Genomic DNA, 12,676 nt, shown 5'->3' with positions numbered 1-12,676 from the left:
TCTTATACCCTCTTGCCTTAAACACATCTCTCAGGGTAATTACAGTATCTCCGAAGGCTGAATCCTCGATTGTCAGTCTAGAAGCTCTTAATGTCTGACTCTTCACTATATTTTGATATATGTGTGGAGGATGCATACTGTTATGATGTAAAAGGGTGCTTTTCCTACAGCTGCAATGAGTCACATACCAACAGACTCACTATCCCATATACTAGCAATAACAATAGAATAAGGGAGATAGTGAGAAAACAATGGAAAATACTGACAGTAGATGAAACAATTTTAGGAATAGTAGGGGCTCAACCCAGATACCCTTACAAGAATACTAAGTCTTTAAAAAGGATGTTATGTTATGACAAGAACAAGACACATAGGGTACAATCAGTAAAGAAAGGCACATTCGCACGTAGAAATTGTAATCAATGTTCATACATGGCAAATGGGAATGTCTTTAAACATCCTGACACAGGTAATGTCTATTACATTCCAACACTATGCTGCGTGTAAATCACGTGATCCAATATATTTGGTCCAATGTCAGAAATGTACTTAATTTTAAACAGGAAAGATGAATAGGACTCTACGAGAAAGAATCAGGGAAAATGTATATGCCATTCACAGAGAAGACGATCGTAATGCGTTAGCTAGGCACACCATAAACAATGATTTGACCCAGAAGTTTGCTTTCCTAGCTATAGAGTTGATAACGAAGAACATCAGACTAGGGAACATTAGGAATCACATAGAAAAAGAAGAAAATAAATGGATTTTGAAGCTACAAGCAGATAAAGGACATGGATTAAATGAGAACATTTCTTTGAAAACTTTCCTAGCAGATAGACCATTCACCCATTGAGCATATAGCAGAAAATTCATTTTCATATGGTATACAAGAAAGTAATTCACTTTAAGCTCAACTTCCAGATAACATGATGTATTTAAACCACTTTTTGCCTTGTACATATTGGTAGGTTTAGTCAATATCTTGCACTAGATATAACCTAGTCTTATACACATATATGAAAAGTGTATACAAACAGTTACACTACACTGGGGTTTTAATATATATACTTCTCCCTTAAACATTATTTGGTAGGTATTGTTGGGATGTTCTTAGATAGATGTAATCTTTTACATTGTTGACTAAACAGACAATGATTTATCTGACACTGTTTTTATAAGCTTTATACTTTTATATACTAAGTGATTTGAGTATGGAGTTATACTGCCATCTAGTGACATTTTCAAAACACTGACTTTCTCATAAACAGTTAACTGCAACATCTGACATATCAATTTTAACTAATTTTAATTATTATTATAATAGAGATATTTTGAATTGTTGGACTTTACATACCTTCTTTTATATATATATATATATATATATATATATATATATATATATATATATATATATATATATATATAAATCGGTAAGAAAGTTGTTAAGATAAAAGGTTTTAATACGAGGAAGCAATATATGCATTAGGGACTAGTCTTTCAAAATTATAGACTGATGTGATTGGCTGAATAGCGAATTAGTGCAATACTAGGATGTATTTAAACAATCTTTTTGCTGTTAAAATTATAAAGTCTGAAGAAGCATTCTCAGGAATGGGAAAGTGCTTACTAATTCATATCTGGATGTGTTTTATGTGAATAAAGTCTCCTCTGCTTTATATGGTGCTGCCTCTTGATTTTTTTTCACTGTAAAACAAAATGCTGCCCTGCCAATAAAATAAAAGTAACAGTGAAGCTGTGCTGGGCCAGTGCCGTTAATTAAATAACACAGGTTGAAAGCTCACACACCCCGTGAGTGTTGCCCATAAATAAAATAAACATTACACAGTGAAGCTGTGATGCCTGAATGCCTTTTGTTGAAAGCTGCAGTTAAGTAAAATAAAAGTTACACACTTACACAGTGAAGCTGAGATTCCATGAATGATGCCATTAAGTGTAAAAGTATACCGACTTACACACACACACACACACACACACACACACACACACACACACACACACACACACACACACAGCTGCCTTTATGTAAACAACACTAAAAAAGGTCGCTCTCACACACACAGCTGCCGTTAAGAAAAATAAAAGCTGCCAATAAAATAAAAGTAACAATGAAGCTGTGACATTAAGTAAACTAAAAGTAAGTTACACAGTGAAGCTGTGATGCCATTAAATGTAAAAATATACTGACTTACACACACAGCTGCTGGTCTGTAAATAACAGTCTTAAAGCTCACTCTCACACACAAAGCTGCTGTTTTAAATAAAATAAAAGCTGCCCTGCCAATAAAATAAAAGTAACAGTGAAGCTGTGCTGGGCCCATGCCGTTAAGTAAATAGCACAGGCTGAATGCTCACACACCCCCTGAATGCTGCCCTTAAGTAAAATAAATGTTACATAGTGAAGCTGCGATGCTAGGCTGCATGCCGTTCATTGAAAGCTGCCATAAAATAAAAGTTACACAGTGAAGCTACTGTGATGCCATTCGTTAAGTGTAAAAATATACTGACTTGCATTGCACGTGTAATTGAAAAGTAAAGTAGAAAGTTTCTCTCATTTTTACCTGGAGCGGAGCTGGGGAAGCGGTCTGCAAGTAAATTAATGAATGGAGCTGACATCATCGCACACGCCATGCACGTGATGATGTCAAGAGTAAAAACAACTTTAAAAAAAAACCTGGGAAATTAAAGGAGCCACTTGGGAATTTGTGGCACCCCAATATTTTACCCTCAAAACCGTTACTTACCAAGGACTTTGGTACGGTTGAGAGGTATGCCCATATGTGATGAATACTGCAGCATATAAACAGAAGGACATCATCAAAGCTTCTTGCACTGTCCATTTACATTCTTCCTCAACTGATGGTTATCAGATCCAACCTTGGATCCAGCTTGTCCTCTTTTACTAGATTCATGTGTCCAACTCTTGAGCTCCTGCCTTACCCATAATGCCCCACTAACCTAATACACCTCAGATCGAGTTTGCAAACCCCAGCAATAATGGTTTACGCTATACAGAATCAATAAAGAAAAATCAGCAGAGATAAAACTGGAGCTCAAACAAGGAACGATAGGTTCCCAAAAAAATCCCTTAGGTGTTCTCCAGGAAGGAAGGAAAGGGGGTTAGGAGGGAGGGAAGTTGAGGAATGAAAATGGACAACACAGATGCATCATTATGGTGAGTACATAGCTTTTGTATCAGATGTTGTCATTTTCATTTGTTCCTCAACTGATGGGACAGAGTTCCCGGCTAGATGAACCTTGGGTGGTCCTCATGAAAAGATATTTTGGAGTACTGCGGAGACAAAAGCAGCTCTGTTCCTAGAAGTCAAATCCAATTTGTAATGAGCAATTAAGGTATAAGGACTGGGCCAACTGGCAGCTGCACAAATGTCATCTATCGAAGCTCTTGACCAAAAGGCTGAAGGTCACAATAGACCTTGCTGAATGTGCTCTTGATGGCCTAGACAAGACGAACCTTTCTGTTTATAGACAAAACACCTGCAATAAAACACCTGCAATCAGTCGACTACTTGGCTGAAGCCACTCTGAAAGCTGCTATGCTCATTCAGTTGTGAGAAAAGAATACAAACAATTGATCAGATTTTCCAAAACATTTGGTTCAATGAAGATAAAAACGAAGTTGCTTGTGTACATCCAAAAGCAGCAGTATGTACTCACCTTTACTCGAAAATTTTGGGAAGAAAACCGCGAGGATAATGATCTGATTAATGTCTGACTTGGAAGCCATCTTAGGTGAAAAGTATGGGTTAGTACATAAAGACACCTTATCCTTATGAAAGATCAAGTATGGAGACTTCAAAGAAAGGGCCTGGAGTTCAGACACTTGTCTAGCTGATGTAATAGCAGCTAGGAAAAAGGTCTTTCAGGACAAAAATTTAAGGACCGACTGTGGAAGGTTCAAATGTACTTTGAATCAGACTTTGAAGTGAGATAGTTAAGTCCCATGAAGGAGCAGGGTCCTTGACTGAAGACTTAAAGTAAAAAGATGCCTTTCTTAAAGGTTTTGCACAACTTAGAAGAAGCCAAAGAAGCATGACTTTCGCAGGAATGAAAATTTGAAATGGCAGTCAGCCGCACTTTGACAGTAAAGAAACTAGCCCTGTCTCTGAAGAGGGATGCTAAAAAATCTAGGACTGTGGAGACTGGGGCAGAAAAAGGATCCAAATCTTTCTGAAGGTCCCAAACAGAAAACCTCTTCCATTTACTTCTGCAATTCTTCCTAGTAGAAGCCTTTTGAGAGGACAAGAAAATATACCAGCCTGGGCTGTCTAGCTATCACAGGAACTGGAAAAACCATGCCGTTAATTTGAGGCCTTTTATGTCTTGATGACTCACCCCTGTTAGATGAGACAGGAGGTCTGGACTGAAATCCAATATCCAAGGCAGATACAGACTACAATGCTACAGAAAGGGAAAACAAGATCTGACAGGGCCAAAAGGTGCAATGAGGACAACTGCTTTTCAAATGGTAAGCTTTCTGTAGAAATTTGGGGAGTAGAAGTAATGGGGGATAAGCATAGAGGAGATTGGAGGGCCAACTGTGAAGTACAGCATCTTTCTAACTGACTCCCCCAGAGTGGGGATCAGGACTAAGAACCTGCTGCACTTGTGGAGGGGGAAGCAAAAAGATTGCAATATGGCTGCCCCCAATGATGGAAAATTCTCTCCATCACTTTGAAATTGAGAGACCACTTGTGAGGCTTTAGACTGGACCTGCTTAATTTGTCTGCAAGCACATTGGCCCTTCCCCGGTATATGCGCTGCAAATGAGAAAGCAACTGGAAAAGATCACCCACTGCCATACTCTCATTGCTTCTTGACAAATAGAATAAGATCTGATTCTTTCCTATTTATTGATGTACCAACCATAGACATACTGTCCGACTGGACTGTAGTCATCCCAGAAAGGCCTACAACACTAAAAGGCTGGCTCTCATCTCCGGGACATGCAACAGGGGACCACGTACCTTGGACTGTCCTTCCCAAGAAATGACCCCCCCCCCCCAGATGGGAGGCTTCTGTGGCTACCAGTAGAGGTAAAACAAATGGATGGCCTTGAGAAACTTGATTTGAACGGATCCACCAAAGGTGTTTCTTTCTAACTTGTGTAATTCTGACTGGAGTGTACAAGGGCTGCTGAAGAATACAACACTGAACAGAGTCCACTGTAGAATTTGCATATAAAATCTGGCCAATGGAAATACCACTGCTGCCATTGACCTTAAGGCAGGAAAGACTAGCCATGCTGGAGGAGAGGAATGCAAAATCACTTCCTTTACCTGGGATCTAAGGATTTGTACTCTTACAGGAGGAAAAGACGTCATCTGATTGACCTTGTCTAGACGAGTACCTATGAACTCCAGGTTCTGTTTAGGAGTGAATTGTAACTTGTTGTAGCCGACTGTAATGCCAGATGGTGACATAACTGGAACAAGTAGTCCCTTGGATGTAAAAGTAGATGCATGGTCGGAACAGTCAGCAGCTAGTAATCCAGATAAGGAAACACCCTGAATCCTAGCAGTCTTAGGTGAACTGCTACCATGGTCATGCATTTGTGAACACCATGAGGGCTGTGGTGAGGCCAAAGGGCAGTGCAGTGAACTGGTAATGATGGTCTCCCTGCCAGAAGCACAGATGTTTTTGGGAGTGCCTCATCATTTTGATGTGATACTACACATCCTGAAGATCTACTGAGCACATCCCATTGTCCTTTCACAACAGGGGCAAAATGGACTGAACTGTGACCATCTGGATCTTTGAATATTTCTGTACTGGTTTAATTTGCTGAGATCCAGAATGGGTCTCAAGTCACCTGCCCTTTTTCTGGGATTAAAAGAATCTTGAATAAATTCCATATCGTATCTGGTCTGGGGGGGGGGACTTCTTGGATGACCCTCTTCTAGCAACATTCTTATTTCCAGGGCTGCTGCCTCCCTCCGATTGGGTAGAACATCGGGGGATTTTCCTCATTTTTAAGGGAGAGTTTGGAGAAATGGTATGAAATAACCTTGGGATATGACCCTCTGCACCCAAGTATCTGCTGTGATGGATGCCCAGGCTTGTAGGTGCAGAGACAAGCACCACCCGACTAACCTGGAATAAAACAGCCAGGCAACCTTTCAGGAGTGCTGAAGGCATTTACCAGAGAAAGAATCCCTGAAATTGTGGTTCTGCAGACCACCTCTGCTGTGAGGGTGGTGTCTTCCATTAGAGTTCCCCCTGGGGGACCATCTTCTTGTGAGTTATGAAAGGACATTGAGACTTACAAAACCACATTTTTCTATCTCCTTGCTGATTCTCTGAAAATTGTCCCTGAAGAGTAGAAAAATAGATCCCTATGGCAGGCAAGGTCTTTCCATCTTACTCACCTCTGGAGAGTGTTTTCTTCACCTTTGGGTCAAACACAGACAATCCATCAAAAGGAGCACTGATGAATGAAGACTTGAAAAGCTCTGCAAAACTGCACAATTTCATCCATGGATGTCTCATGATGGTTATGTCCAAACCCGCCAGCCTTCAAAGGACCCTCTGTTTCATGGACACATTACATGTTGACTGAAGGTTGTCCTGTTGTGAAGAAATCTTATACTTGTCCTCTACAGACATGGACCCAGAAAGAGATTTGGACAACTTTTTTTGTCAAATCTCTTTGCAGCCTTGTAAAGTGTGCCAAATAATTTAGTGACCACAGGGCAAAGGTTGCTGGGGCATACAAGTGTTTTCCAAATCTGTCCAAAGCCCTAGACTTACCGTTAGGAGGATGGATAGATGAGCACTGCTCTGCAAGCTCACTTTTAGTGGCTGTGCCATGACCACAGCATCTACTGAGACTCCCTTGCTCCAGTGTGTTTTGTCCTTTGGGAGGGCTAAAAATCTATCCAGTTGCTTAGGGACATGCTCCACAGTATCTGTCTCCATCCATCCACGGCATGAGAAGAGGTCTATCAGCTCCATCAGCTGGAGGGGTCATCAAAAATGTAGCTATGCCAGACCCAAAAGAGTACAGTTGTGTACCACTTACCATAAATGTAGATGTTCGAGTGTATTCACTGTTGTAGTCATTATATTTGGGTAATCTGCTGGCAGGTTGCCCTCAGTCGGCCCAAATATCAAAGTCTTGATTCCTGCGTCGGTTGCGGTTTCCTCTTCCATGACGTCAGGGGTATAAAACATGCAACTGACGCCATTTTATTCAGTTTTTCTTGCTCCAGATGTCAGGTGCCCCCCAAATGGGGAGCAAAAAATAAATAACTAAATATATATATATATATATATATATATATATATATATATATATATATATATAAATAAACAGCAATATATGAAAATGCACTTTCAGCAACATAAACTTTACCTTTATCTAAAAACAAATACACCACAAAGACTTAGAGTATAGTGAAGGAAATGAGAAGTTATGTACCTTCCATAACGTTCCATGTTAGCTGTCTTCTCTCGCCTTCTTTCTTGCTTGATGGGTTCGGAGCCGATCCTCGGCTCCGACTCGGCACTTGCTAAGCTCGAGAGTCACTTTTACCAGCTCGAGGCAGCCCCATATCCCATGATGCAAGGCGGTTAGTACCCAGATCTCGTTTGGTACCTATAGGCAATAACACCTAGCATAAAAACCTTCCCAGAAGGAAAGAAAGGCAAAAGGCCTAAAGGATGGACTATAAAAATGACCAGAACTAGCTGGTCTTAAGAAGCAATCTTCCAGATAGGGAGAAAAAGGTCTGTCCAGGCCAGGGGGCAGGAGGGAGGGTCGCAAGAAAGAAGGCGAGAGAAGACAACTAACATGGAATGTAATGGAAGGTACATAACTTCTCAATGTTAAGTTGTCAATCTCGCCTTCATTCTTGCTTGATGGGACCGCGTCCCTAGCACCTCTATCCTGGGTGGCTCAATGGAACAGACTCTTGAGAACTGTAGAGCCAAAACTGGCTCTATCCCTGGAGGCCAAATCCAATTTGTAATGAGAAACAAAGGTATGAGGAGTGGCCCAAGTGGCTGCTGCACAAATAGTGTCTAAGGGTATCTAGCCTGAAAAGCTGTGGAAGTGGCTAAACTTCTGGTGGAATGCGCTTTTGGTTTTGAGCACAGCTGTTTGCCCCTGAGCTGATAGATTTCGGAGATGGTGGAAGAAAGCCATCTAGATAAGGTCACTTTGGAGACAGGAAGGCCTTTCTTATTTTCAGCATAAGAAAGAAAGAGCTGATCGGATTTCCTGAATTGTTTTGTTCTGTCCAAATAATATCTGAGTTGGCGGTGAACATCAAGATAATGTAATTTTTGTTCTGATCTGTTGGAGTAATTAGGGAAAAATACAGGGAGATCAATAGATTGGTTCAAATTAGCTTTCGAGGCCACCTTAGGCAAAAAGGATGGATTAGTTCTCAAGGATACCCTGTCCTTGTGGAAGACCAAGTAAGGGGGACGAACAGAGAGAGCATGAAGTTCTGACACTCTCCTGGCTGAGGTAATAGCAACAAGAAAGAGTGTTTTCCATGAAAGAAACTTCAGGGAACATGAAACAGCTGGCTCGAAGGGAGGAAGAATTAAGGATGTCAGCACTAGATTTAGGTCCCATTGAGGAGGAGGACTCCTGACAGGAGGTTTAAGGAGAAAAATTCCTTTTAGAAAAGCTCTACAAAGCCTGTGGGACATAATGTTGTGATCTGCAAACCCGACATGAAAGTTCGAGATAGCAGCCAACTGAACTTTGATCGTGGAAGATGAAGAGCCCAGTGAAAGATTTCCGCTAAGAAATCCAAAACTGCATGAACAGGGGCAGTAAAGGGATCTATATTTTTTGATTTTGCCCAACAAGAGAAGCGTTTCCACTTGCTGGTATAAATCCTTCTAGTAGAGGATTTAAGGGAAGCCACTATGATATCCCTAACCGGGTTAGAGATCATAGGAAGCCTGGCTAAGGAAGGAAGTGGAGCAACCAAGCTGTGAGGTTGAGAGAAGGAATAGACTGATGCAGGTGACCCAATTGGTGGATCAGAAGGTCTGGCACTGGGTCCAGATGCCACGGCTGCACCAATAGGTGACGATGGAGGAACGGAAACCAAATTTGTCGAGGCCAATAGGGGCAATGAGAATCATTTTGGCTCTCAAAGCGGTGGCTTTCTGGAGTACTTGAGGAATCAGGAAAGGGAGGAAAGGCATAAAGAAGTCCCTGGGGCCAATCCTGGGTAAGAGCGTCTCTGGGGATGGCCTGGTAGTGGGAAGAGAGAAAGAAGTCTGGGCATTTGCTGTTTTGGGGAGTAGCAAAAGATCGCAACATGGGCGGCCCCATTCTAGAAAAATCTCCTCCACTATAGATTGTTTGAGAGACCACTCGTGAGGCATGAGAATAGCTCTGCTCAATCTGTCCGCTAAAGTGTTGGTTTTCCCAGGGATATGCGTTGCTACCAGAAACCGATGAGAGGAGATCGCCCATTGCCAAAGTCTGAGAGCTTCTCGACACAAGGGGTAGGACTTGGTTCCGCCCTGTTTGTTGATATACCATACTACAGACATGTTGTCTGTGTGAACTGCAATTGTTCCCAAGGGAAGAAAGTCGTTGAGGGCTTGCAGCGGTAAAAGCACTGGTCGCATCTCTAGGAGAGTTATGTGCAGGTGGTATTCGAGCGGTTGCCACGTCCCATGAACCATCCTGCCCTGATAATGACCCCCACCCGATCAGGGAGGTGTCCGTAGTGACTGTGGCTACCGGGCCGGGATACAAAGGGTCTGCCCTGATGAATCTGGGAGAAGAAATCCACCAGGATAGGTGGTTTTGCAAAGTTGTGTCACCAGGATTTGGTGGCGCATGGGAAGTTGTTGGTAAGACCACTGGGTGAACAACATCCATTGAAGAAGGCATGTGGAAGCGGGCCAGGGAGAAGGGTAATAGCCGCTGCCATGAGGCCCAACACTTTCAGGACCATTCTGGCTTGCACCTTTTGCTGGCAAGGATGATCCATGCGTGACTTTGGATATCTGAGATTCTTTGGTCTGTGAGGGTTGCTGACATCCGAACAGTGTTTAAATTTGCGCCTATGAAAGTAATAGACTGGCAGGGCAATAAGGAGGATTTTTCGTAGTTGATCGAAATTCCTAACTGAGTGCAGAGATTTAGGGTGTAATCCCTGGCTTGGAGAAGTTGATGCCTGGTGGTGGCTGAAAGGAGCCAGTCGTCGAGATACGGAAACACCTGGAATCCTTGACGTCTCAGGTGAGCCGTGACCACTGCCATACATTTGGTGAACACTCTGGGGGCTGTAGTGAGACCAAAGGGCAGGGCTCTGAATTGAAAATGACTGGACCCCAGCCGAAGCGGAGAAACCTTCTGGGCGTCTGTGAATTTTATGTGATAGTACGCATCCTGAAGGTCTATTGAGCACATCCAGTTGTCTTTGTCCAGGAAGGGCAAAATTGATTGAAGTGTGACCATTGAAATCTTGTCTTTCTCACAGACTTGTTGAGTCTGCTGAGATCAATAATGGTCTCAATCTCCCGTCTTTTTGGGGACCAAAAGAACCTTGAGTAGATTCCGGGCTCTGAATGGTCTGTTGCAACTGGCTGAATGGCCCTTTTGTGTAGAAGCTTTGATACTTCTAACTGCGATTTCCCTTAGACCGGGTGGCACATCTGGAAGGGAATTTTTGTGAGTGAAAGGACTTTCCTCGAAAGGAATTTTGTAACCCTCGGATATGATCGACTGTACCCATCTGTCTTTTGAGAGGGAACGCCAGGCTTCTGGGTACAGCGATAGTCTTCCCCTGACTGCCTCCAAGGATGGACAGTCGGGCAACATCTCAGGGATGCTGGAAGGGCTTATCAGAGAGGCTCTCTGCTTCCCTGGTTCTGTGGACCCCTCTGCCTCTAGGGCGTCTGTTTTATTACCCCTCTGCCTCTAGGGGTAAACTGACCACGTGTGTCTGGCGAGACTCCTGGGATTTACTGAACCACATTTTCCACCCTTCTGACCTTTGGGGTAAGGTCTAGAGGGGTAGAAAAACGGACCCCTCGGCTGAAAGAGTCTTGCCGTCTTGCTCACACCTGGTCAATGTATCCTTCACTTGAGGGCCAAACAATGCTGACCCATCAAAGGGAGAATTCGTGAAGGGCGCCTTAAAGGGATCTGCAAAATTACAGAGCCGCATCCAGGATTGACGTCTGAGAGCCACTCCTGTACCTGCGGCTCTACTCGCTCCATCTGCTGCATACGAAATCAGCCGCATGGAGGAGTTAGCTATAGAATTAAGGATTCCTAGCTGAGAAGCAATCTTTTCTTGAGCCCCTGGAGCTGTAGGATCCTGTACTACTTCACCTAGTTCTTTAAGGATGTCCCTTTGGAGTCTGGTGAAGTGACATAAATAGTTCAGCGAACGCATGGCAAAGGTCGCTGAGGAGAACATCCGCTTACCATACCTGTCCATGGTCCTAGAATCCTTATTAGGAGGATGGACTGGTACGGAAGGATCTGCAAGTTCCTTCTTAGTGGTGGCCGCCACCACCATGGCATCAACAGGGGAACCTTTCGTAAGGAATTGCTTTTCAGAAGGGGCTGTAATAAATTTAGACGGCCTCCTAGGAACTGGCTCTACAGAATCAGGAGAAGCCCAAGCCTTCCGAGCAATAACCTCCATAAGGGGGTCAAAAGGCGGAGACACCCAGGAGGTGGAGGGTCGAGATCCAAATGCCTCTAGGTATACCGACTCATCCTCGGAGGGATTTATGGAGGGCCAGTTTCCCCTCTGTTTTAGGAGTTCTAGGATGTCTGAAAAGGAGACATCCTCAGAGGGGGATCTTGGGGACCCCTCCGACTCATCTAAGTCGGTATCTGAAGTGGTAGACTCAGGGGAGTCCAGGTGTTTCCTCTTACAAGTCCTCTTGCGCAGAGGATCGCCTGACGGGTCAGGAGAATCCTCGGAAGAGGGGGTTCTTCCCAGTGGGGAAACCTGAGGCGGTGGATCTCTGGGTCCGGGAGCAAGAGAGTGGGAAGAGATATTGACAGGCACTGTAGAGGGAGGAGCTAAGGGAATAGACTGCTGACTGAGCCCAGTGGCCAGCACACTCTTCATCACCTCGAAGGCTCCCCTCCCAGGGAGATCCGAGAGAACCCGTTCCGAAGAAACAGGGACTCCCGGGCCCACCGAAAGGGAAGGCTCCGAGGCAGATGTCGGAGCCGAGCTCACCAAGGCCGAAGCTCCAAGGGGAAGAGCGGGGTCGGACAAGGGTCCAATGCCACTCACCCCCTCGCAGGAGACCAGGGAAGCCCGACCACCGAATCCCTCCAAGGAAGGTCTCAAGGAGGAGATGAGTAGATGCTGAAGGTGCAGAAGGGGGGGTATCTGCCCCTCAGCCATAGCCGTAACTATTCCCGTAGACTCCAGCTCCAAACTCTGGGGTAGAGTCGAAGGAGGAACTTGAAGAGGGTGTGGATTAATAGTCGTCTGTTGAGACGGACTATGAAGCATCTGGGCCAGTGCCTGTGATTTTAATAATCTGCTTACCACCCTCTCTAAATCATGGTCTGATAACCTGGACGACCTAGATGATCGGCTCCGATGGCTCCGTTCCGAAAGAAGAGGTGAGGCCGGAGCCGACCGTATCGGTTCCAAAGAGGGAGAACTGGACCTCTTCC

General features: G+C 44.0%; 1 protein-coding gene across 1 annotated transcript in view; it reads right to left on the bottom strand.

Moving 5' to 3' along the window:
- Positions 1 to 12,676, bottom strand: part of CNOT10 (CCR4-NOT transcription complex subunit 10) — a 2,007,836-nt gene that overhangs the window by 889,652 nt on the left and 1,105,508 nt on the right. The window lies entirely within an intron of this gene.

Source organism: Protopterus annectens, chromosome 3.part1 (assembly GCF_019279795.1).
Source record: "Protopterus annectens isolate FY-2018-M chromosome 3.part1, PAN1.0, whole genome shotgun sequence".
NCBI lineage: Eukaryota > Metazoa > Chordata > Ceratodontiformes > Protopteridae > Protopterus > Protopterus annectens.
Note: the sequence above shows the minus strand (reverse complement) of the source record. Positions and strands in the feature narration are given on the sequence as shown.